Raw genomic sequence first — 25,002 nt, 5'->3', positions numbered from 1 at the left:
CTGGACACTGCACATTAAAATAATTCATAAAGGGCATAGGCCAAGCTAACACTTACATTTTCAGGGAAGTAGTGTATGAAGCAGTCATCCTTGAAATGCACAAAACATTGAGGTAAGTAAAAAGCTGATCAGCTACAAACCAAACCCAAAGCATGATCCAGGGGAACATATGAAGAACAGATGCCCTCTAGCAAAACAGTAGATGCATTATAGGTAAAAACACATCATTGTACACATCTGTGTAAATCCAAAAGAATGGATGACATTAATGAAGTGTACAAATCCTGTTTCAGAAGAAGCAGTCAGTATGTTAATGCATTCAGCAGTAGGCAAACTGTCTGTGTCAGCAGGTCATAGACATAGTCCATGGGGAGAGATATCAACAAGTTAAGATTAATTACACATGAATATGCAAATTACTGTAAGCCAATACAATATATGCAAAAGTATAGAGGTAGGCAAACATCAATACTGTCCTGCCTATCCTTATGTACTGATTGCATACACTGCTATGAATAACGATGAAAATGTTTGTAAGCATACTCGTAGTGCATGTAGTACAAATGTAAGTGTACAAAAGTGTACAAGTGAACAAGTGTGCACAAGGGTGCACAAGTGCACAAAAGTGCAAATGTAGAGCACTACCAGAACTTCTCTGTACACACTGGGGTAAATATCACTTTGTACTTGCCCTGTATTTGTGTCACATTCTTAAACCAATACAAGCTGATGTTGTCAGAACTAGCACATAGGTCTGTAGATTTTGGATCACATCATTCTGTAGGTATTTTTGTCTTCTACAGATCTGTCCTCTAATGCTTCAGTTTCAAAGAACGTCGGCTTCCTGATCCGTCAGGTTCATCAGCATAGTACAAAATATGCCCCGTATGGAAGCTGCATTAATCTACAGCAATTAGATGGAGAGGATATAAAAAAGAGAGGTGTATTTTTGCAGCATAGAAGACAAATATCTACAGAATAAAAAGATAGCACTATGAATTCTTTAGAGGGTTGTCCCCTATCGTAATAATACAGCAAGCTAAATGATAACTTAGTTATTTAGGTTTCAAGTTGCAGTTCTTAAAGTGCAGTGATTACATAGGACTTTTACTTTGTTTGTTGGTTTGTTTTGGTTGGGTTTTTTTCCTGTTTTGGGTTCATTTTGCTGGCTCTTTTTAGTAAAGTGCAATTCTAATTCTCCTGGTTTTAAACAAATGCACAAAAATGTAACTGTAGTGTCATAGGCTTAAATGCTAATTAAGAAAATAAAGAGATGCATCATGCATCCTAAAAAAGGAGTTAGTGCTCTAGTTTAGAAGTAGTCCCCATGATTTCAGTTCAGATTTCTTATATTTAAAATCTATGGTATTTGAAAAAATCTCCACTTATCTGAGAAAATGTTTAATACTAGGGGCTAGTACCAGCCAAGAAGCTTCTTTTCTAAGCTTTTACTTCAGGCAGGGATCTTACAAACTGTTTAACCACAAGCCACATTTTGTTCAGTCATAGTCTACATTTGGCTGATTTGGCATTAGGTCTCATACATACTGATAAGAATAAGAAATTTGAATATATATCATAATTGTGCATGTTTCTGATTTTTTAAAAACTTTAAAAATATATTTTCATTCAAAAAATTGAATACTAAGATTGGATGTCATCAGAGGTTAAAATTCAAGATAACAGAATTCAAGAAATACTTTTTATAACTGTGGTATAGATGTTTTTAGACTTTGAGAAAGTTTATTTTATGAAGTGACTCTGTAAGAAGTTACTTTGTACAGCTCATGCCAATATTTTACACCCCTTGAATCAAATAAAATATTAGACAGTTTACTTTACTATTACAAAGCATGCAGTGAGTATCACCATGAACTGACTAGAGGTTTTTTATTTACATAGAGAAGGAAATAACACGTACCAATTGTTTTGTTTAATTTTGACAACTACAGGGAAAAAAAGGAAAAAAAAAAAACAACAAACAACCCCAAATACCAGTGACTGCAAGCCACTTCATCCACATATAGCTGGAAATAACCAGGGGGGATACTGACACATAGAAAAATGCATTCAGTCTTCCCATGGGCAAAAATCTCATCATGTCCCTCTCCCCTGAAATGTCAGAAAATAATAATACCTGCATTGTCTCCTAGAGCAGGCCTGGGGTCCAAATTAAAGGGGAAGCAGTGCATCAGCAAACCCAGAAGGAATTTGAACTCAGAATAACTGTGACAATATTATGCAAAATGGGAACTACTTCTCTATCATCACAAATAATTTATTTAAGTGTTGGTCAGTGAGTACAGTACCTCGCAGAGTGTGCACTGGGGGATGAACAATCTAGAGGGTATTGGAGTATCTTGGATATTGAACAGTTGTGCTATACACTATTCCCAGGTAAATTGAACCACCCCACACGTGTCAGTAACTGAAGTAGATAAATGAACAAATGGATTCACAGTTCTGCTTCTTGAGTTTGGTCTGGCCAATTTTGCTAACTACCTTTCCCATCTGTATCAGTCTTTTTGCAATGAGGAGCAACCCAGCAATCCTTCTTCAGAAGAGCCCAGCAGGTTTGGTTCCTGCAGGTGCAGGGCAGCCACTTGCATCCTAGACAGCTGGAGCCCCTGCAAACAAGTTCGCCACAGGTGGGTCCCAGGCGGAACTGTGGGACATGGGAAAGGCTGTAAGTAGCCACAATCCCAGTTTATGCATCTGTGAAGTAGCTTTTATTTTATACATTAGAATATCTTTTTCTTTTCTTGGTCTTTCTTTGCTTTCTCTTTCTTTTTTCTCTTGTTTCTTTTGTTTTTTCTTTTTAGAGATGTTTTTTGAGTCTTATATCTTCCTGAAGAATGGACTTTTTCAGCCTACTGATGTCATAATTTCTAACTTGGATTTTTTTCTGCTTTAGGACGTAGCAATTAGGGTCATGCATTGTGTGTTCAAATAGAAAAAAAAATGCAAAGGGTATATACACTCAAAGTTGGCAAAGCATTTAATTATAAGACATAAAATCAGCCTGAAATGAAACATTTCATTTAGGGCAACCCCACAGATACTCTTCTTGCTCCCTAATAAAATTTTGGTCTGACAGAAAAGAGTGATAACCTATTTGTCCAATTGCTCTTAATACTGATCTCTGCTGATAAACAAGACTGCTGCAGAAAATTCCATTTTGCCTTAGACAGACATGACACACAGTTGTATCACAGAAAACTGCTTGTGCAATTTCATTTTATTATAGCATTCATAATGCCATGTCAGAAAAACCCTTTACACTACACAATGGTAGTAATGGGATATTGTGGGGACCAACTGTAATCAGGAAATGCTACTCTACTTTCTATCATTTGTTAAGCACTTATATCTGCTTTTCTGCAAGTAGTGTTTCAGAAATACACAATATGCTTTGCTATTGAAGTCTTTAATTTAGGGATGGACAAACCAAACAATAGATTTGCAGAAGAATATGAATTTTAATGGTTTACCATCAGATAAATGCTTCCCCATAGACAAAGTCATATGGTACATTTAGGAAGGAAATGTGAAAGCTGAATAAATAAGAATGACACTCAACCAGAATGACTCAATCGTTCTAGAAATAACTGAAGGAAAATAAACGCTCACAATGCAGACACGTAATGAAAAGACTCCAGGGTTCTTGACCAAAGCCTGTAAATTATTTCAAGGTGACTATAATAAGGAAAGGGAGAATGATTCACTGAAAGTATATGGGACTGCCAAAACATAAGCAAAATGCAAAAAGAAACCAAAACCAAAGTAATTTATGCAGCAAGCAGTTAGGTAGTAAGTGCAGGTTGAATACAAGGATCAATATGGGTTTACTTGGACAATTTTTAAGTAAAAGTCCTTATAACCCTTCTATAAACAGGTAAAATTAAGTTAGAATAAAGCAAAAAAATCTTAAGGAGAGGCTAGTTGTCATTATAGAAATAGACAAATTAATAAATTATCCTAATTCAGATGGTAAGCAATTAGTATTTCATGTAATGAGTCTGTTTTTCGTATGCAATCAGGATAATGTTTAGCTTCTGTCAAGAAACTATACCTATGAACAGTAAACATAATCTTCAGCCTTTTTTTCTGCATATATATTTTAATGATTTGCTTGTTAAGATGTTTTTCTATTTTATGAAAAATACTGAATTTTGAATCTAAAAATTATGCTTCATCTTACAGGATAACAAAACAACTGATCACTTTGATACCTCAACAATGATTATTCTATTATGATTTGAGGTAAAAACATAACCAACCTGCTCAATTTTCTGCACATTCCATTCTACATTGTCCTTTGTATGCAGTATCATGAGGACTAGGAGTTCAAAAACTTCAGTTCTGAAAAAAGCTTTGTGACCACTACTGAGCTGGACACAAATCATCTCTCCATGATCAACTGTTCTATGTGACTAGAGTATGGTGATACAAGGAAGCGCTAATAATTTCTGGCATTAATAATATAATGTTAAGAACTAATATGGTAAACTTCATTCTCAGGTAAAACATTATCAGCCAAAAGAGAAGCTTTTTTCCTTTCCATAGAAAAAAAAACACTGTAATGAAGAACTGCTTTGCACTTTCAGACAAGAATCTGCGTCTCAGATTCTTTTCTCCTTCATTTCTTCAAAATGTATTTGATGTTAAGCACTGAGATTCTTTTATGTCCACTCTTAGGAATACACATTTTATAACAGTGGCAAAACAAGTCCAATAAAAGGTATTTTGAAACAGTAAAATTTCACTTGAGAGCTAACGTTTTCACACAAATTGGGCAGTTGACAAATGTTTGGTCTCCAGATCTGGAAGAGAAGAACAGCAGAGCTGGGCTTGAAGCTGAACCATTTGTCATAAATGCTTGTTATGAACACCCATATAGAGGATTTCAATTTCTATAGGTATTTTTCCAGTCTTTCAAAAAATCTTGCTTTTTACCAGTGTTAGTTCTTCTCCTTGAAAATGCTTTGAAATACAGACATCAGTGTTTCACATGAATGAGTTGTTACATTTATATTTTGGAACTGGGAGAAAAAGATGTATTAAATTATTTCTACCAAAACAGCTTTAAAGACTACTCAGGAATTTAATTTTTATTCAGATATTTTAAAACCTTCCCATGAATTGTAACCATGATAACATAAGTAAATACACATAACTATAGCAAAAATATGCATAACATAATCCAAGAAGATGTTGATATTGGTAAATTGAGACAATCACCCCTTTTTGTCAGTTTGTTTTTTTTTGCCATCTCTTTTTCTGTCATATCAGTGCAGTGATAAAAATATGAACAATGAATATTAAAATGGTCACTAGTTGCTTTTTCTCAAAATTTGCAAAATAACTTTGCCACAGGCAGTGCAAAATATGGAAATAGACAGGTTCAAGAACCAGAAAATGCCTACAGATATTTGTATTTTGCTCTTTGCATTAAAAAAATCTGCAGCTGTTCTTATCTTACTCTTTAATCCTCAGTGAACTATCCCCACGTCCTGCCAACATCTGCTGTTGAAATAAATGCATTTCTGTTTCATACTTGTTAACTTCTTTCTGTCTTGGGAATGGAAGTAGATAGATTATAAAATCCATTGTTGTAAGCTGATTTATAATACTTTGTGTCACAAAACTTCAGCAACCAAGCTGGTGTATCAGTTTTTAGGAGAAAATAAAATGCAAATAATCTTGATTGTAGAGTGTTCCTGGAAGAAAGATCTAACACCAATTTGACAATATGTTCCAATAATTAACACTCCTTAAAAATTATCTTTATTTGTAGTCTGATATGGTCTAATTTTAGCTTCTATTATCTTGTTATATGACACTGCCTACTAGATTTGAGAAGCGTTCTATTATAGAGATACAGTTCAATCAACTCTTTCTTTAATAAATTAAGAAGATTGAGCTCCCTTAGGCATTTGCTACAGGGAAATTTCCCAAAACTTTTAATTATTCTTCTGGACTTCTGAGCTATCTGCAGTATTTCAAAATTCTAATTGAACTATAACATTTGCAGGCTTGTAACAGTTACACCGTTGCCAAACATGAAGAAAGCACATTGTTTCCATGTTTCATCTTTTCTTATTTTGTATGAGGGTTGGTGTAACACAGAAAAATATGCTCCACAAATGAGGCATCATGATTCCTATGTTTTGTTCTGGGGGATACAAGGTATTTACAGCATTTTCTAAGTATGTCCAGGTTTCCTTGCTCTGACAAAGAATGGATCAAGCATTTAAAAGCTGTATTTTCCAAGGAAACAAACAAACAAACAAACAAAAAATCCACAAAAAAAACTTCCAGAGCTGAAACCATACATTATAACTATTTAACAATTTATTATTTTTTCTTTAAATGTTGTCAATCTGATGTAGAATTTTAGGTCCTTAAAGGAGATGTGTATCAGTAATCTTGTTTTGACACTCCCCAGAATTTAAAAAAATGCCATGTCTATTCCCTGCTTCGCTTCCTTCAAAAGCCAACTTAAGTAAGAACACCACAAAAATATCCATAAAGGTATTTAGCACAGCATTTGTATTAAATCTTTAACATCTACCTAGAAATGGACCTAAACTGATCCAAAGCATTCTTTCTTTTTGATTCTAATAGCTGTTGCTTTTATTTCTTTTTTCTTGTTTTTTTCTTGTTTTTTTTTTTTTTTTTTTTTTTCCTGGACTCCCCTATTTCCAGGTCTTCTTTTTTCAGCAGTTTCAAATCTTAATTATTTTGATTCCCACCAACTTCATTCCCTTTTCCCATTTGTAGTATCTGCATAGGTGGTATAAATAATCCTGCCAAACATGACCCAAAAGACTACATGCTAATAGTTTTAGGTTAATGTTGTAGAAGAAAGTCTTTATTTCTGTGTTTGTACTTTAGGTAATTTTGACTATATCATTACAGAAGAAATTTCTCCTAGTTCATGCCTTCTAGCATTTTTAAATGACAGTACTGAATGTGACAGCAAGGCATTAATGACAAGTATGAGAGATGAGGTATAAACATAGATTCAGTTTGTTTTATAGAAAGTATGCTAGATGACATGAAATTTCTAACTCTGTCAAACAATATTTGTACTTGAATTCACCAAGATAGCCTCATTTGTTTCACTTTGTGGATGACGACAGTGTCTCAAGATAATGGATATTTCTAATATTATTTCTTGATTAACCATAGCAGATACCAAAAGGTATTTTTGAAGACTTCTATAAAAAGATTTTCTTAGATCACTGAATATTTTTCCTAATTTTTTCTTAAATTCTTGACTGAAATATTTGTTATAGTTTTAATTTTCAAAGTAGTACAAATGTATAATCTAGCCTGTTGCAGTATATCTTCTTAGTATGCAGTATGATATGGGTGCCTACCTCTTGGAATTTTTATTCCCAAGTCACAATTTTATGAGTCAGTCTCATCTGACCTGCTCAGTGATATATTGAATTAATTGTATCATTTGTAATGTATAAGCTCAGTCGTATATTTTTCTACCTCTCTTTCTACAGGAAAGTTATAAATTTTACTAATGTAACTGAAATTCATGAAAGTGCAAATGCTGTAATGTCCTAAAGAAAAAAAAAAAAAAAAAAGATGTGTAATTGCTAAGAATTCCCATTATATGCCTCCCAAAGTACAGAAGTGATGGCCACGCTGGGAATGCAGGCCATATCAGTTTCATGATCAATGATTCTACTGTATTACAAGTCATTACCATGAAGTACAGTGAAACACAAACCCTAGCCCAGGCTCCCCAGCTGATAAACACTGAAACAGCAAATACCAGCTGTAAGGAAGGTATGACACACTGAAACTCTGAGATCAAGAGCAACAACTTTGAGAGCAAATAAATCAGCATTGTGATGAGTGACTATTAATCTGAAACAATGAATGCTTATCACAGATACAATCAGACACACTTTGGTCAGATCTGTCATCTCAACCCTTTGTGCCCCACCTTGGGCACCACAAATTGCTGTTAACACAAATTAACAGCCTAAGTGAGCTGCTCACTCACTCCCTCTCACCCCCACTCCTGCACCAGCTCTCAGAGGGATGGGGAGGAGAATCAAAGAATGTAACTCCCATGGGCTGATATAAGAACAGTCCAGTAACTAAGGTATAACACAAATCACTACTGCTACTAGCAATAATAATAATGATAAGGGAAATAACAAAGGAAGAGAATACAACCGCTCACCATCCGCTGATTAATACCCAGTCCAACCCAAGCAGCAATCTGGGCCTTCTGGGTAACTCCCCCTAGTTTATATGCTGGGCATAACACACTGTGGTACAGAATACTTCTTTGGTTAGTTTGGGTCAGGTGCCCTGTTTCTGCTTCCTCACAGCTTCTTGAGCACCCCCCCTCACTGGCAAAGCATAAGATTGAGAAAGTCTTTGATTGGATTAAATATTGCTTAGCAACAACTAAAAACATCAGTGTGTTATCAGTATTGTTCCCAGACTATAGTCGAAAACACTGCACCAGGTGCTAAGAAAGAGAAAAATGACTGCTACTGCTGAACCCGGGACATACAAGACCATGTAAAACTGGGAGAACTCAATAGTTAAATCATAGTTAAATAAACATAGCAAAGTAATTTGAAGACAATAAAATAATTGTGTGCTCTTTATTAACCTAAAATTCTGGTATTTTCAGTTTACAGTGTAGTTTTAGACATTTTTCTTAAGTGTACAAGGGGTAAGCAAATACATTATTGTGCTCTTTCCATATAATGAAAAAAAAAAGTATAATGTATACATAAAATGTTAATTTTGCCTTTGAAGGCAGCTATATATTATGGCTGCAGTTATTTCATTATTTACTGTAACTGTGTAGGGGGTGAAAGGCTAGAACAAATGTATGTGCACACAGATTGCTTATTCACTGAAGTTGTACCATCACCTAGATGTACATGGCTGACTTACTAGCAAAGAACAACCACCCACAAAGTAACATTTTGTATCCAAGCATGAAACCCAAAGCTACACTTAATAACAAGAATCTCCTAATAGCAATGTTGTGTAAAAATGGGGAATTTCAACTTCCAACCACAAAGTCAGTTTTTAAATAGATCACACTGGTTTACTTACCACTGAGAAGCATCAGAAATGGCAGGACAGGTAGTCAAGAATGTCTGGAAGGAGATGAACATAACAAATTCTCTGAACTATGCTTATGAAGTAGCTGTAAGGAACCAACAATGTTAAAGGACTTCGTAATGAACAACTCGTGCTTATTATGAAAGATAATTGTAGTCATATTTAAATCCATTAATATTAAGACTTGCCAGTGGTAGTCTGCTTTAGTATGTATTGCTATGCACATATGCATATATTTCTTTATAATCTTGAAGAAACAATATGCATTACAATATCTACTTTATTATTTCATAGTACTGTCAAAGTTGCCACTAAATTTAAATGAGCTTCATGGGGTACAAAAGAAATAAATCCACTCATTAAGAGGTCAAACCCATTTGATTTTTTTAAATTCATGGAAGCCTCCGTTACTTTATCCCAGGAGACAGATTTTTTTTTATAAATAAATTAAACCCCCTTGAGAAATAGGTGTCAGGCCTGCTTTTCTCAATAGGATCCAGCAAAAATGTAAAGGGTTGTAATTTTAATCAGGAGGGTTTTTAATGATGAGCATTTAATTCAGCTTAGAAGACAACATCTGACACCAGGCTGATTCCTATCCACTGCCCTTACCCCACTACCACCCCAAAATGACAAAATATTATGCTGTTTGTTCTTGAATTTAAGAACTCCTTCTATTAATGTAAGGTAGCTTATGAAAAAAAGTATGAGATGAATGCCAAGCCGTTAAGAAAATGCATTGGAGCTCACCACAGGCATGTGATGAAGTATGGAGGAATGAAACATGAAATAGTTGTTTCAATTACTGTCACTATGGTTGGGCTGGGTACAGGTGCTGAATGCACATGGTGTTTTCATGAAAACATACAATCATAGGATGGTTTAGGTTGTATGGGACCTTTAAAATCATTGAGTCAATACCTCCTAATATGGAGAGGGACACCTTCCACTAGATCAGGTTGCTCAAAGCCCTGTCCAACCTGGCACTGAGCACTTCCAAGTATTGGGCTTCCACAGCTTCTCTGGGCAACCTGTTCTATTGTCTCACTATCCACCCTCATCATAACATATTTCTTCCTTGTATCTAAACTAAATCTACCCTCTTACAGCTTAATATGATTGTCCCTTGTCCTCTCACTAGAGGCCAATACCACTATAACATTGGTAAAGATTAAACAGCACCAATTCCAGTACAGATCCTTGAGGGGTACAAGTTGCTACTAGGTTTTTAAGAGTGAAAGTACTACTCTTTAGCTCAGGCCCAAGCATGATCAGAGCACTCCTGTCCCAGTGGAGTGGCAGAGGAATTTACCCTACCTTCCTACGGAATTGTAGAAGTCATATCTAAAGCTGACTCTTTAAATAGGCATACAAAAGGATTTTCAGGAAGTTGCACTCAGTAAAGTGTTATTTCTAAAACACATTGTTGAGAAATTCTGCTTTCTTTTTCCAGGTTGTAGATCACAAAATAGAGTCACAGTCAAATTTGCCAGAGCCGTTAACATTTGTTCAAACATTATAGTCCCTGAAATTATAAATACCCTTTACATTAAGATTATTAAAGTGCTTCTGTTACTGCATCTAAGTCTGCACAAAAAATGTGGGAAGGGTTATAATGGAGTTTGCTGTCAGAATGAGGGAAGGAAGACAACTTGATTTCATGCTGAATACCTAGCTTTTTGAAGTCCATTTTAAGATCGCAAACCTTCCTAGCCACTGTCTTCAGGTAGATCACAAAGCTAGAACGGGTCATTGCAGTATTGGAGAGAAAAGACCAGAAAGGTTTTGACAGTATCTACTCTGGCATGTACAAAATACATATATTTTTTTATGAAGCTATCAGAAAATCTGGATATTTCTTGACTTTTACATGAGAAAATACAGGTTTTTCCATTAATTAAAAATCCAGGTCAGCTCACCATGTCAGATTCCTTTTTCATATCAGGAAAAGTTGAGCATTTTGCTTCCAATTCTTGACTTGGATTCGATGAGCTGCAAAAACAGTTCAGGCATCAACATGACCTAAACAAAGAGTTCTGCCCCAAATATGCATAGAAAATGCTTAATATAAATGAGGATAGTTTATTTTTGCTTTGAGTGTTACAAGGTGTTGAAAAGGCTATATATATTCAAACACGTATTAGGAACTTTCAATTGCCAAGTAAAGTAAAAATGACCGCAATGACTTAGGAAGTGAAAGAGAGAGAGAAAAAAAAAAGACAATGACACATAGAGGTTTTCATTTTGTTACAGCCTGAAATGGAGTTCACCCAGAGGCATTCCTTAAATTGGCACTAGATCATGAGAAAAGCAAAGAGTTAGAACTCCCATTACCCACTAAGGACACAAGAGTTGCTGTTAAATACCTTAAAGCTCAAAAAAGGCTCCTGGGGTTGACAGTCTTTTTCCTGTTTTGCATTTTCTATAAAGCTATTATTTCTACTAAACTCCTAAGATAAAACTCAGATTTTAGTATAAAGCCCCACTTGGCGTGTACATTGAATAAGTTAAATATTTATTGAATAAAAGCAGCCAGAACACATTCAGCTGAATGAAGAAAAAATTAGAAAATTAAGAAAACCCCACAAATACAACTTTTATAAAAAGATATATATAGTGGTTTTGCAGTGATATAAGATGCTATAATGCAGAATATTTTATATTCAAATCAGTTTAATATATAATTCTGTTACTCTGAAACTGAATTCTTAAAGGCAGTTTAAGCTGGAAAAGCATTTTACTATGATATAATGGGAAAACAACCATGTTTTTAAATGGTTTGAATGGGAGCAAAATTTCACTGATTCCTATGCTGTATAGTTACAGTAGAACAACAGCTGATGTATGAGACTTACCTTCACAGGATACTTACCAATTATTCCGTCTTTCAGATTTCCCATTTACTTGTGTGGTACTGGATTTGGCAATCTCTTGTAATATGGCTGATCATGAGAGACTTGTTTTTTGGTCTCCTTTTTTTCACTGATTGTGTTCAAGTACACCTTGCTGCTCTGGTTCATCAATATATCAAGCGGGTAAGCTGTCTTTGTACAACCCAGTCTCTCTGTTTACCAATCCAGCTGCGGCTACCACAAAAGATGACAGCAAACAGCTAGTTAAAAATCAGGATCATGAACTCAGCATTAAAAACAAATACGGGAAGGGAGCTGGCAGGACTATGGTCAAAGAAAATGTCACAGGTCGGTTTGAACCTGTGGGATTCAGTTTCTTATTAGTGTTTGTCTCAAATTCTTAGAAAATCAGAAAAAAAGGGTGAATGCTTCCAGTTATTAACATGAAGGAAATAAAAGGACTTAAAACTTGAAAGAAAGAAAGAAAGAAAGGAAGGAAGGAAGGAAGGAAGGAAAGAAGGAAGGAAGGATGAAGGAAGGAAGGAAGGAAGGAAGGAAGGAAGGAAGGAAGGAAGGAAGGAAGGAAGGAAGGAAGAAAGAAAGGAAGGAAGGAAGAAAGAAAGAAAAAGAAAGAAAGAAAGAAAGAAAGAAAGAAAGAAAGAAAGAAAGAAAGAAAGAAAGAAAGAAAGAAAGAAAGAAAGAAAGAAAGAAAGAAAGAAAGAAAGAAAGAAAGAAAGAAAGAAAGAAAGAAAGAAAGAAAGATGAAAATCCAACTTTTGCCTTGCTTTTTCCTGAAGATGATCTGTTCATCTCTGAACAGATCTGTATTTCAGAGGAATTAAGTTTTTCCATTTGTACACCTGGGAAACTGAGATGATTTATATCACATGTTCCAAATTACATTAATAAGAATAATAATGTCTTGCAGCATTATTTGATATAAAACTATCCCCCCTTAGGACCAAAATAAATGTCGTTCCTGCCTAAACACCACTGAGAAGGTAACAATAACTTCTGAGAGATTCATATTTCTACATTCTGAATCTATTAAAATGTGATACATTTCAGCTGAATTAATTACTTTTTTACAGTGTAATGTAAAATTATTTTTACAATAAATTACCTATGCCCCTAGTAACTTTAAAAAATATACATGTGAAGTTTTTCTAGAAAAGTATTTCCAGTTTTACATCTGCTCTATATCTCTGATGTGCAAATTAATGCATCTTAAATTCAAATGATAAACACATTTTTGGCCTTGAAATATATTTTTCTGCCTAAAGTAAGTAAGAAGATGTCTTTGTGCCCTGCTAAACCAATCAGAACAAGGGTAAAATAAAAAAAAAAGTACTAATAATATCACTTAATGTGTTTCTTCATTGTATCTACCAGCATCTTTTCAAAAAAATTTGATTATTTACTTTATTTAATCACAAATTCTATCATTTCATCTTAATTAGCATGTCTCCACAAGGAAAATGTGCAATACTTAGTGCTAAAAACCGGCTGCTAATTATCTAAAAGCACTAAATTTAACCGTGTACCAACTTTTTACAGAGATACAAGCTTTAAACCAGTTAATCTTTTTTTTAGAGTTCTACTTTCCAAAAAGAGAATAGAACCTGACCTACTGCCCATGGCAGAAGGGTTACAACTAGATATCTTAAGGTCCTTTCCAACCCAAACTGTTCTATGGTTGTATGATTGTCTGATTCTACTTACAGCTGTTTCTATACAAGAATGACAAGTCATCTTACAGCAAATTGCTCTTTTTATGTATTTATAAGTTTGTCTGTACAAATGAATAAAAAAACAGGAATCAATAATGTCACCATCAAAGTAATTGAAATGTTTGGATTAGCTGTGGGTATGACATTTTACTTAAATTGCATTTGTTGTGGCTTGTCATTAATACTTTTTGTACATGGCTTGAATGTCTTCTTATTCTATTGTCTGTGTACTTGTGAAAACAAACTAACAAAAGATCAAGTTTCCTAAGAGCATATTTCGGGTATTGTTTTAAATTCTAGTTCAGAATAGATGTCTGTATACAGGACATTATAAGCGACATGTCCAAGATAATTGAAACACTTTGTCTCTTTTGAATGCCTACACTTTATTTCGTAGTTTGCTATGTTTCTAGTTGTGATATCTGAATCAACATTTACACCATTTGAAAGGATTAAAGTAGACCATATGAGAAAGCTGCTGTCATTGCAAACAATTAATGTTCTTTAATGTTTGGAGCAGAGATACTGCATGATCCATAAAATTATCTTATTGTTTCTCATTTTTCCTGACACATGTCCAGGCAAAAGCAGAGAAAAGGGATTAATCAAGAAAATCAGCATAATGGCACCCAAGCTTCTCTCAGACTATTCGAAGAAATGAATGACATCATAATATCTGAAATCTTTATTTTCTAGCTAAATCTAAATTTAGATTATTTAGGTTCGAATTGTGGAGAGTTTTTAGTGCATTAGCTGACTTCAGTTACCATAACACTACATAAAGAGAACAGACATATTTTAGCAATTGAGTGGTTAAAGTTACTGCCTCAAGGAGAGCAAAAATTCATATGATTCTTGAGGAAGTGGTGCACTAGTTGCCATATTCTGTTCTATGTAGAGGACTGGAGTATCTAAAAAGTAGTCATGGGGGGAGTGGGATGGAAATTAAAGTAAGTGCAGGAAAAAGAAAGGGTGAATGATCACTGATGACAACAAAGAGACTACAAATATCTGCAGTTGCAGAATAACTCCCAAATGTCTTTCATAAAGAGTAAAGAAATTTCTTCAGAGGTGAAAATAGAAGCATTTTCACTTTCTAGCAATAACACTTGTCTACCTCTTACCACATTGCAAACTTGCCTAGCTGTTGAAAATGTAGAAGCGTTGACTTATCTGCACCTGACAAGGTGGAACCAAGGAATGTGAGAAATGAGATGTTTTCCTGGAAGCTGCCTGAGGTCTGTACTATGTTGTAGATAAAGGAAGAAATCTGGAGAAGACTTAGTCATTGTTCTGAGAATGGTACAGGAGAGGAAGGCTAGAGATAATAAAAGGAAAGAAGGAACAGCTATACATGTAATGCCTTGTACTACCTCTTATGGCATTAATTGTCTATCTTATAACTGACATGAATAGTAAACTTTTAGAAGACAATATAGTATCTAAAATTTCTTCCTTTTTTTTCTCTTTAGAAGAGTGAACAATGGCTGAAGACCTTGCTTCAGCTGGACATTCATCATTGCTGTCTGCTGATTTTACCAATACCTTGGTAACCATGGATTCAAATGAATCACAAATATGAAAGAGGTCTCTGTGATTTTAGTGGATTAACCTTGGCTGCATTAACCTGAGCCAGCACAAAACCACACTACTACACCCTCACAGCATAGTAGAGGTCAAGCTTGTGATTCAAAAGTAGTAAGACCATCTCAGAAAGATATTTAGATGAAAACAATGAACTTTTAGAACTACAGGATTGTACTGGGTTTACCTAGTACACTGTTCAGTTTTATGGGGCTTGAAAGATGTTAAGAACATTTTTAAACGGTCTAAAATTTATTCTTTTTTTTTTTTAAGAGAGGAAGATATTATGAATATTGATCTGATATCTTCTTGTCTTTTGGAAACTGTGGCTTTGCTTTCTGGGAAATAAATATTTCTTTCATGTCAAAACCCATAATTCAGTCAAGTTTAATCCCAGAAACTCATAAAACACAAAACATGAAAGTCCTTCTCAAACTGAATTTTGTTCCTAATGGAAACACTGCTTTCAGCTGGGTTTCCAGAAGAACTGGGAGGGTAGTGAAATAAGTTTGTGGAAAAGAAAGAAACAGGACTTGTCTCTATTGAATTTTAATTCTAAAGGTATTCTAGTAAATGCTGTTGAAGGTATCAACGTGACCCAAGTTAGAGATGGATTAATGGTGAGAGGAGGGTAAGTATAAACAGTTTATGAAAAGCCTGCTTATAGAACTTGTAATACATTGTGCACATTTAAAACCAAAAAGACTGTCCAAATCTTTATTCTACTAAAAATACTTTAAATTGCCTTCTGAATATTTATTACAGTATGTTTGTTTGGAACATGGAAATAATTTCAAATCCAGCATTTTAAGTGTTTCTTAAACAAAGCACACATAAAATTAACCTGCTTTGACTTTAAAAAATTAAAAAATCGTATGCAAATTACAATACTATAATAATACTGGTCATGCATGGCCCAGCTGAGTAAACTGGCAGACATTAAGTTCGAAATTGCAGTCAAGTCAATGGGGAAATTTTGTGCATTTGTATTTATGTATTCAGGAAATACTTCAAATTCATCATTTTCTGCTTAACTGCTGGAATTTATTTTAGCATTTTTCTGAAATTGTAGCTGGAATTGTCAAAGGTGCTGAAGAAAGATAAATACTGAGGTCTGGTGTTCACAGCTAACTTGCATGGGGATTTTTGTAATATTATAGAATTTTGTCTGCAGATATCATAAGAGTCCTGATGAGATCTTGAAAACCCAAATCCTCGCAGTCATCTCATCATAAAGCTCCAAAATGTGGAAAGGAAATTATGTTTTTACCTGGGAAAGAGAACATTAACTGAGTTAAAAGTCTAGCCACTGACTGAAGTTTTTTACAAAGAACAATGAAAATGGCATTTGTGTCAGTGCTACATGAGGGAGTTCATACATTTGACCATTTCAAGGCAACAGTCATGGTAAATCAATAGTTTGAAAGACTAGGGAAAGGAGAGGGAGTAGTCAAATGATATCTACAGAACTGAGAATATTAAGTTTAATCTGCAGCTGTAATTCTTGTGGGAACTTATGATGAGAAAGAGAAGGAATTATTAAAAAGGCTTTTGTAGCATGTGAGCTTAATTTGAATGAAAAAAATATTACGTTAATGGAATAAGAATGTTGAATTTCACAGCATAATGTAAGCTGTCAGGTTTCTGTTATGTATTTATTAATTTCATGTATTTATTTGGTTTGTTTATAATAATGTAATTTGCAGTCTTTTCCAATCATAATAATTTATGTATTTTATTTCATCAATCTTTTGCTGAGTTTTAGTAATGCCCATCCACACCTCTTGCAGCCAACAGCAAACATACAAAACAAAAACTGAATTATGAAGAGTTTTGGCTTACTTGAGGTGGCATATATGAAGTCTTCTGTTCAACTTCCTCTTGGAAAAAAAGCCTATCAGAGTCTTGTGTATGGAGCTAAAAGTTATATGATAACTTTATGTTCAGGCCAAAGAATGCCTAAAGAAAGCAAACATCCTAGAAGAATGAAAATGCAAAAATTCCAGCAATGATGAGGTATCTGAAAATGCAAAGACTGTACATTCACATTACCTTGAGATCTGAGCTTGAACTGAGTCCACCATACCTGCCTCTATACACCTGTGACTTTCACTGTCTTTTGAATCTGTCCAAGCAGGGAAACTTGAGCTCTCAGCAAACCTATTCTGTTTGTAAAAGTGAGTGCAATTAACCTGAACTATTTTATTCTGAGATGTTTAAGAATAGGTACTAAAGCAGTATACAGAAAATCTAAACATATTCTACCTTTCTGAGACAGAAGGTTTCCCCTGAGACATTTGTAAGCTGTGCAGTATTCCTATAGGTGATATTTCTGGAGTGCTCTCTATCAAACCTCCCCCAAATATATGGCACATACAGAGATATAACTCTCAAAAGTCACTATCTGTGGAAAACAATGCTGTTTTCCACAGATAAATGAAGCATTTGGCATTCTTTCTAAGAAGTATTTCAGCAGATTTTTTTTATAGTTTTTTTGCTTTAAATTAAAAAACAAATAAGGCATTCAAGAAAAAATGCCTACTTGCCAGAATTCAAATGGTGAGCTTGTAAGGAGATTTATACATGAGAGGCTAATTGGATCCACAGTGAGGGGCGTTTTTATACTTTCAGACCTTTCAGACATCAACCAGAATTTTAACAAGCCTTTTAGAGTTCCATCCTCATCCTGCTATCAGACCTACTTCATCTTTAGCTACAGTTTTTTCCCCTTGAGTTGAAGTTCTCACTTTCATTTTGATGTTTAACAATTCAATGCCTTACTTTCATTTGCCTTACTGTCATTTACCTTCCATCCCAGAGGAAGTATTTTCTCCTTTTTATATTTTTTCTTCTTTAAATTTATTTTATTTTTACTATGTGTTTGCCCTTTTCTGTCTTCTTTATGAATTACCTCTTTTTCGGTTACACAGTCTCGTTCTTTCCTTTCCTAATGTTCACCATTCACTGTTCTGCAGCTATTCTACACAACTCATAAGTATATCGAGGTCAAGAAACTCTTCAGAAAAATGTTCAGTTAAAGAGCATTTATTACCATACCTGGGTGTTCTGGTTTAACCTCTGTAGACAGCTAAGCACCACCAACTCCTCCTGCAGGGGGATGAGGGAGAGAATCAGAAGGGTAAAAGTGGGAAAACTCGTGGGTTGAGATAAAGAAAGTTTAATAGGGAATGCAAAAAGCTGCTCATGCAAGCAAAACAAAGCAAGGAATTAATTCACCACTTCCCATCAGGAGGCAGGTGTTCAGCCATCCCCAGGAAACCAGGGCTCCATCACATGAAATAGTTGCTTGGGAAGACAAATACTGTAATACTGAACATTCAGCCCACTTCCTCCTTCCCCGCAGCTTTAACTGCTGAACACTACATCATACAGTGTGAAATATCACTTTGGTCAGTTGGGGTTAGCTGTCCCAGCTGTGTCCCCTCCCAGCTATTTGTGCACTCCCAGCTTGCTCATGGTGGGCTGAGGAACAGAAAAGGCCTTGGCTCAAGCACTGCTCAGCAGGAACTGGAACATCCCTGATTTATAAACTCTGGTCACAAATCCAAAGCATAGCATCATAACAGCTACTATGAAGAAAATTAACTCTATCCCAGCTAAAACCAGTACACTGGGAATATGAGGTCCTCCCTAATTTACCTGCTTTTCATCCCACTGACTTCATTTACACAGTTCCTGTAAGCATAACAGAGAAAAATCTCTGTGGAACATGACTGGAAACATTGTAAGACATTTAACACACTAATAATGATATCCTGAAGTGCTTAGTAGGGCATGAGAAAACTATGTGCTCTATGCCCCTGTGATTCTAGATTTGATGTCTGGATGGGAAGAAATATAACCTTGAGATTATTCTCAGGGTGCGAGTACAGTCATGCTCAGTGATATTTTCTATAACTGTAATCAGTAAGTACTGAAACCATCTGATTTAAAGTTATGTGGCAAATTAACTGAGCAATCTGTTGGCAACTCTTTTTATGGAAGCAAAGCACTTCTACTCATTTATTCTAGCCCCATCTCAAAGCACTTTGCACTGTAACAATTGGCATTAGTGTTACTTCCTTTCAAAAAATTAAATCTTTAATTAGCAGAAGCGAACCATATACTGTAGTTTGCATTAGTTTTCAATATTAATAAGTCATTTAACAGTCATAAATAATAGATGCAAGTAAAGCTTATAGATTAAAAAAAAATAAATCTATTGAACCTACTGTACTTTAAAAACATTACTTTTCCCTAACTTTGGCCTTGACAAGTTTTAAAGACAATTTCAGTTTTGCAATTTTCTAACCAGCATAAAACATAATTCCCAGGGCCAGACCGGTGTATTTAAATCTCAATGAACAAAATCTGACAACCAGGGCCTTAGCAGCTTTTAAACGACTCAGTAGTACTGAAGCTGACATTTCACTGTATTTATTAATGTTAAAGAAAGAAAGATATTTTTCATCTAGATGATTTCTTTATGGATTCATATAAAGAAACAAGTTTAAACTGAAGTTAAACAGGGTATCCTTACCATATTATGTATCTCCAAAACAAGAAAACTGTTTGCCACCTAGTATACTGTAGATTGCATTGTTCTTAATTTGGGAATAAAGAATTCAGTAGATTGTGTAAATCATTGGATTATTGAGTGGAAAGTTCTGTGTATAACTCTGGAAGCTGTACTGTAACAGTCAGGGGAAGTACTGAGAATGCCTCTTGGATTTCCCTCTTTTCTTCCAGGAAAGGCCACATTTAGAAAACCTTTCAGAAATGTTATGTTACAGCCCTTGGCACCTGTTATGTACAGAGCTAACTCCAGTTATTCTCTGATCTTTTTTACTCTTTCTAGCCATGTGAAAAATAGATTAGAAATTAAAGCTTGAATGACTGCAATATTACTCACCTCTGTGCTTAATGAGAAGATGAAATAAATGGCTTGGTTTTATATTTGACAACATATGGAGAAAGATATCAAATATGATCTGTTTGTCTTTCTGCCTTCTTTGACTGTCATCATTGTGGCATGAATGTCAAATGCTATGTTAATGTGCTTCTCTTCAGTAAACAGTCTCCAGTGGTTAACATTTTAATCCTCTATGCAGGTGTCAGTATTTTACAGGTGACTGCTGCCATATCATCACTACTGAAATCAATCAGAATTGTTTTCCCACTCTGGTAATTCAGCTCTTAATGAGTTCATGGCCAGCAAAAACAAGCAGCTGAGATGGAGCATGAGATAGAAAATGACACCTATGACTTTTGAGCCTTCCAGTTACAACATCTCATGTCTGAAACTTTTAAGTTAGTGACACTAATACTGAGTACAGTTCCAACAGAAGTAGAGCAGTTCATTCTGATACTCACTAGGGGACAAATTGTGAAAGCATGCCAGACTCATTCTAGCTTGAGCAAGCAGTGAGCAAACTGGTAACATCTTTTAACCTACCCACAAAAAACAGGAAATATAGGCACACACTTAAGAGACTAATCCCAAACCTGGTTGATGGCAATTGGAGTATTTTGAATTGCTTTCCACAGGTTTTGCTTTAAACCCAGTGTGCACTGAACAAAGATAGTATAGAAAATTTCTCTTTTACTAGAGCTGAAGGACTTGTGCAATTAAAACTAAATATACTTAATAAATTATCTGAACAAATTTCTCTTAAGCAGATAACCTGTATTACTTCATTAATCATTTATGACTGTTTATGCATATGTATGTCCCACTGACGTGTTTAGAAAAGTTGCAGGGTTTCTTCTTATTTACAGGTATGGTACTACAATTTCGGGACCAGTAGGGGTAATACAGGACAAAAAAAAAAAAAGAAAAATCCATGTTTTTGTGAAAGCTTGTTGTGATCAGTTTAAAATACCTGTTTTAAGAAAAAAAAAGACTCAGTTTGTGGGCACTGAAATTGTAAGGGACCAGCTGTACCACCTGAATGTTCACAATTCCATTGGGCCTGGTGGAATTCTTCCCAGAGTACAAAGTGGAAATCATGGCAGGATCTTTCTCAATCATCTGCCGAAGTTCTTGGGAGAAGAGGGAGCTAACAAATGGTATTCCAATATACATAAAGGGCAGGAGGGAAGACCCAAGGAATGACAGATATGTTCAGTTCCTGGAAAAATTATGGAGAAGATTATACTGGGTACTGTTGAATGTTACTTAAAGAATAATGCAATCAGTCTCAGTATGGGCTTGAAAAGGGAAAGTCCTATTTAACTAATCTGATACACTTCTAGGATAAGGTCATATGCCTCATGGATGAAAGGAAGACAGTGGATGTAGTTTTTCTAGATTTTAGTAAGGCATTTGATACTGTTGTTCACAACATGGTGTACTGGGTAAAGAAATGGCTGAAAGGCAGAGCTCAGAGGGTTACAGTGAATGGGGCTACATCTGGCTAGCAACCCCTCACCAGCAGTATTCCTCAGACTTCAATTCTAGGGCCAGCTGCATTCAGCATTCATGTGGCCTCATCTTGAATACTCTATGCAGTTCTGAGCAGCACAATTTAAGAAGGATGTGAAGGTCCTTGAATGCATTCAAAGGATGACAAAAAAGCTGGTGAAAGGGGTGAAAGCATTGTCCTACGAGGAATGGGCTTGTTTAGTTTGGAGAAAAGGAGGCTGAGGGGTGACTTCATTGCTTTCAGCAGCTTCCTAAGGAGCTGGAGAGGGATATGCTGATTGAAGATCTCTTTTCCCTGGTGTCCAGTGATAGGACATGTGGGAATGGTTCAAAGCTGGGGAGGTTTAGACTGGACATTAGGAAACATTTCTTTACTGGGAGAGTGGTCAAACACTGGAGCAAACTTCCTAGAGAGGTGTTAGGACAAGCCTGACAGTGTTGAAGAGGCATTTGAACAATGTCATTACCAATATGTTTTACCTTTTAGTCAGCCCTGAATTGGTCAGGAAGTTGGACTATATCATAGAAACGTAGAATACCATGTTGAAGGGAGCTCAAGGATCATCTGGTCCAACTTTTCTAGGCAAAGCACGACATAGACTACATGTCCAAACTCCCTGTCCAGCTGAATCTTAAAGGTATCCAGTATTGGAGAATCCACCTCTTCCCTGAGGAAATTACTCCAATGGCTGCTGTTCTCATTGTGAAAAATTTTCCTTTTGTGTCCAGTTGTATCTCCGCAGGAGTAACTTGTCCCCATTACCTCTCATCATGACTCCTGTAAAAAGGGAGTCTCTGTTGTAGCTCCCTTCCAACTGAAATAATGTATTCTATCCTATCATTATCCTATCCTATAATTATCCTATGCATACCTATCCTATCCTATCCTATCTTCTCCATTCCTCTCCTGTCCTCTCCTATCTTCTCCATTCCTCTCCTGTCCTCTCCTGGCCTAATGAAGTTTATCTAGGGTGTGAAAATTTGCACTGTGGTTAGTTCCTAACATAGTAAGGGCCTCACATATGGATGGATACCCTAGGCATTAATGTAAATAAATAAATCATGGTTCTGTGCTTTCACCTCCCTATGAAGATAAAGGAGATTCAAGTCTAAGTTCTGCCTGTTTCAAAGTAGTAATTCATAGCCTTCAAAAATGTCTTTCAGGTCTTTGCATCTTTTATATTCTAATATACATAATGAGTCATTCCAGTTGCTGCTTTGCAGTGATGTTGTAAAGGTTCATTCCTTAAAGCTTTAAAATCCTATACTTTCTCTATGTACGTCATATAATATCTGTATTTTATACAGAAGCATGTAAGTGTCTACATGAGTGTTACAGGGTGATCACATGTCTTGCTGAAGACTGTGGCATTCTTTTCACTATGGCAAAAGTGAAAGTTAAATCCTATATTCTAATGCTGAGAAACAGTTTTATCACCATTAAAAATTTTTCATTTTAATAAGACAGTGAATATCTTTTAATACTTTAAAAGTACTTTAATGTACTTCTGAGATATAAAAAATTTCATAAATAAATCCCTTCAAAATCCCTTCAGTAAAGTCAAAACTTACTGAACTATTAGGTTTTAAAATATTGAAAATAAATTAAAAATATTAAAAATAAAATAACCTGCCTGAAAATAACATAGGATACTGTTGTATGTTTTGTTTCTGAAGGTAATGGCATTTTAATACTGAGTACTGTATTCTATATATGATGTACTAGGCTAACTAATTTAGTCGATATATTTAAAAAAGATCCACAGTAAGCAAATAATATATATTCAAGGCAGATGGATGGAGAGTTTGTAGTAGAGTATAAAATTTTCAATAACATTAATTTCAAGATAATTATATTCCTTGTAGATTGGAAATCCATAAGTGAGCTCTGTCTTTTTCAAAATGGGATACTCTACTACATAAAAAATACTGTTCATTCTCTTAGGTTGTTTGCTTTTGTTTGTTTGTTTTTATTTAAAGGTAATTCTAAAATTCTTTCAAATTTTCTTTTTATTTTTTTTTTTTTGACCTTTATACACACATCCTTTCTATTGGAAAGCTTCACTATTATGAGCTCAGCTTGAAAGGCCTTGGAGACAAACTAAATAACTAAACATTAAAATCTCAGAAAGAGCCAAAAACCCCTCTGGCAACAGTAGTATATGCATAGTAGAATGTTCTCTCCACTTATCCCCTTCTCCCACTCTCCATTTGAAAGTATGATTGTCCTTTTCATCAGTTTTGAGACACCAGAGCATGTATAAAATGCTTTCTTTTTGCTGGTCCGCTATTCAGCACTGCAGGGTGGTTTGGCTTTAAAAAACAAAAAAAAAAGGAGGAGATTTTTGTGGCTTCTGTCTTTAAAAATGTGGAACATAATTGAAATTTCCACACTGTAAATGGTGTTTGAAGCAGCTGAAGAAGGAAGGATTTTAGTTTGTGGAATGTATAACAGATGATCGAACAGAAGAGATAAACCTCCTTCATTGTGTGATCCCATTAGCTCTTATCTAGACAAAATATATAAAGAATGCTCTTACTTTGCTTGAAGTTGTTTTATATATGTTGTTTCTTCCTTTTGTTATTCAAAAATTTCAAACATGACATTAAATACATAGACTGTTCCAGACAAGCAATAATATGGAAGATACGAAGATAGATTTCCCAGTTGTTTCTGAGTTGCGTGAGTAGAGATTAAATTACAAAATCTGCTTTAAAGTATGTTTCAGACTCAGGTGTCTTGCACAGGAGTTAACAAGAGGAGTGTGTGTTGGTTCTAAATCTCAGATCATCCATAGATGACAAACAATCTAAGATTTAAGGAACTGATAAAAGGGGAAAAATGTGCTAGGGGACTTCAAATACTAAAAATCTATTGGAATTAGACAGGTTCATGATTTAATTCAATGTGTGCTTTATTGCTTAAGCAATAAAAGACATGCATTTTGTCAAAGAAAAAGCACGTTAAGAAAGAGTTGCCTTCAATGAAAAAAACACCAACCAAATCCAAAAGAAAAAACAAACCAAACTCAACCAAACAAAAAGAGGCTATGGTTAAGAAACAGGAACCAAGTCAGTGGCAGTATCAAAGCAAAGAACAGTAAGCCTTCAGAGAAATCTAATCAATGTGGGGAACCCCTGCATAAACAATTACCTGTTAAAGGAAAAAATAGAAAGCCCTTCCAGATAAAGACAGTTAAAACTGTTCTGACTTGCCTCTTCCACATAACATGAATATTAAGCCCCTTCATGAAACCATTGCTGTTTAGCTATGGCTGTTCAGAAGTTTATGTGT

Source organism: Melopsittacus undulatus, chromosome 1 (genome assembly GCF_012275295.1).
Source record: "Melopsittacus undulatus isolate bMelUnd1 chromosome 1, bMelUnd1.mat.Z, whole genome shotgun sequence".
Taxonomy (NCBI): Eukaryota; Metazoa; Chordata; class Aves; order Psittaciformes; family Psittaculidae; genus Melopsittacus; species Melopsittacus undulatus.
This window is presented reverse-complemented; position numbering follows the sequence as displayed.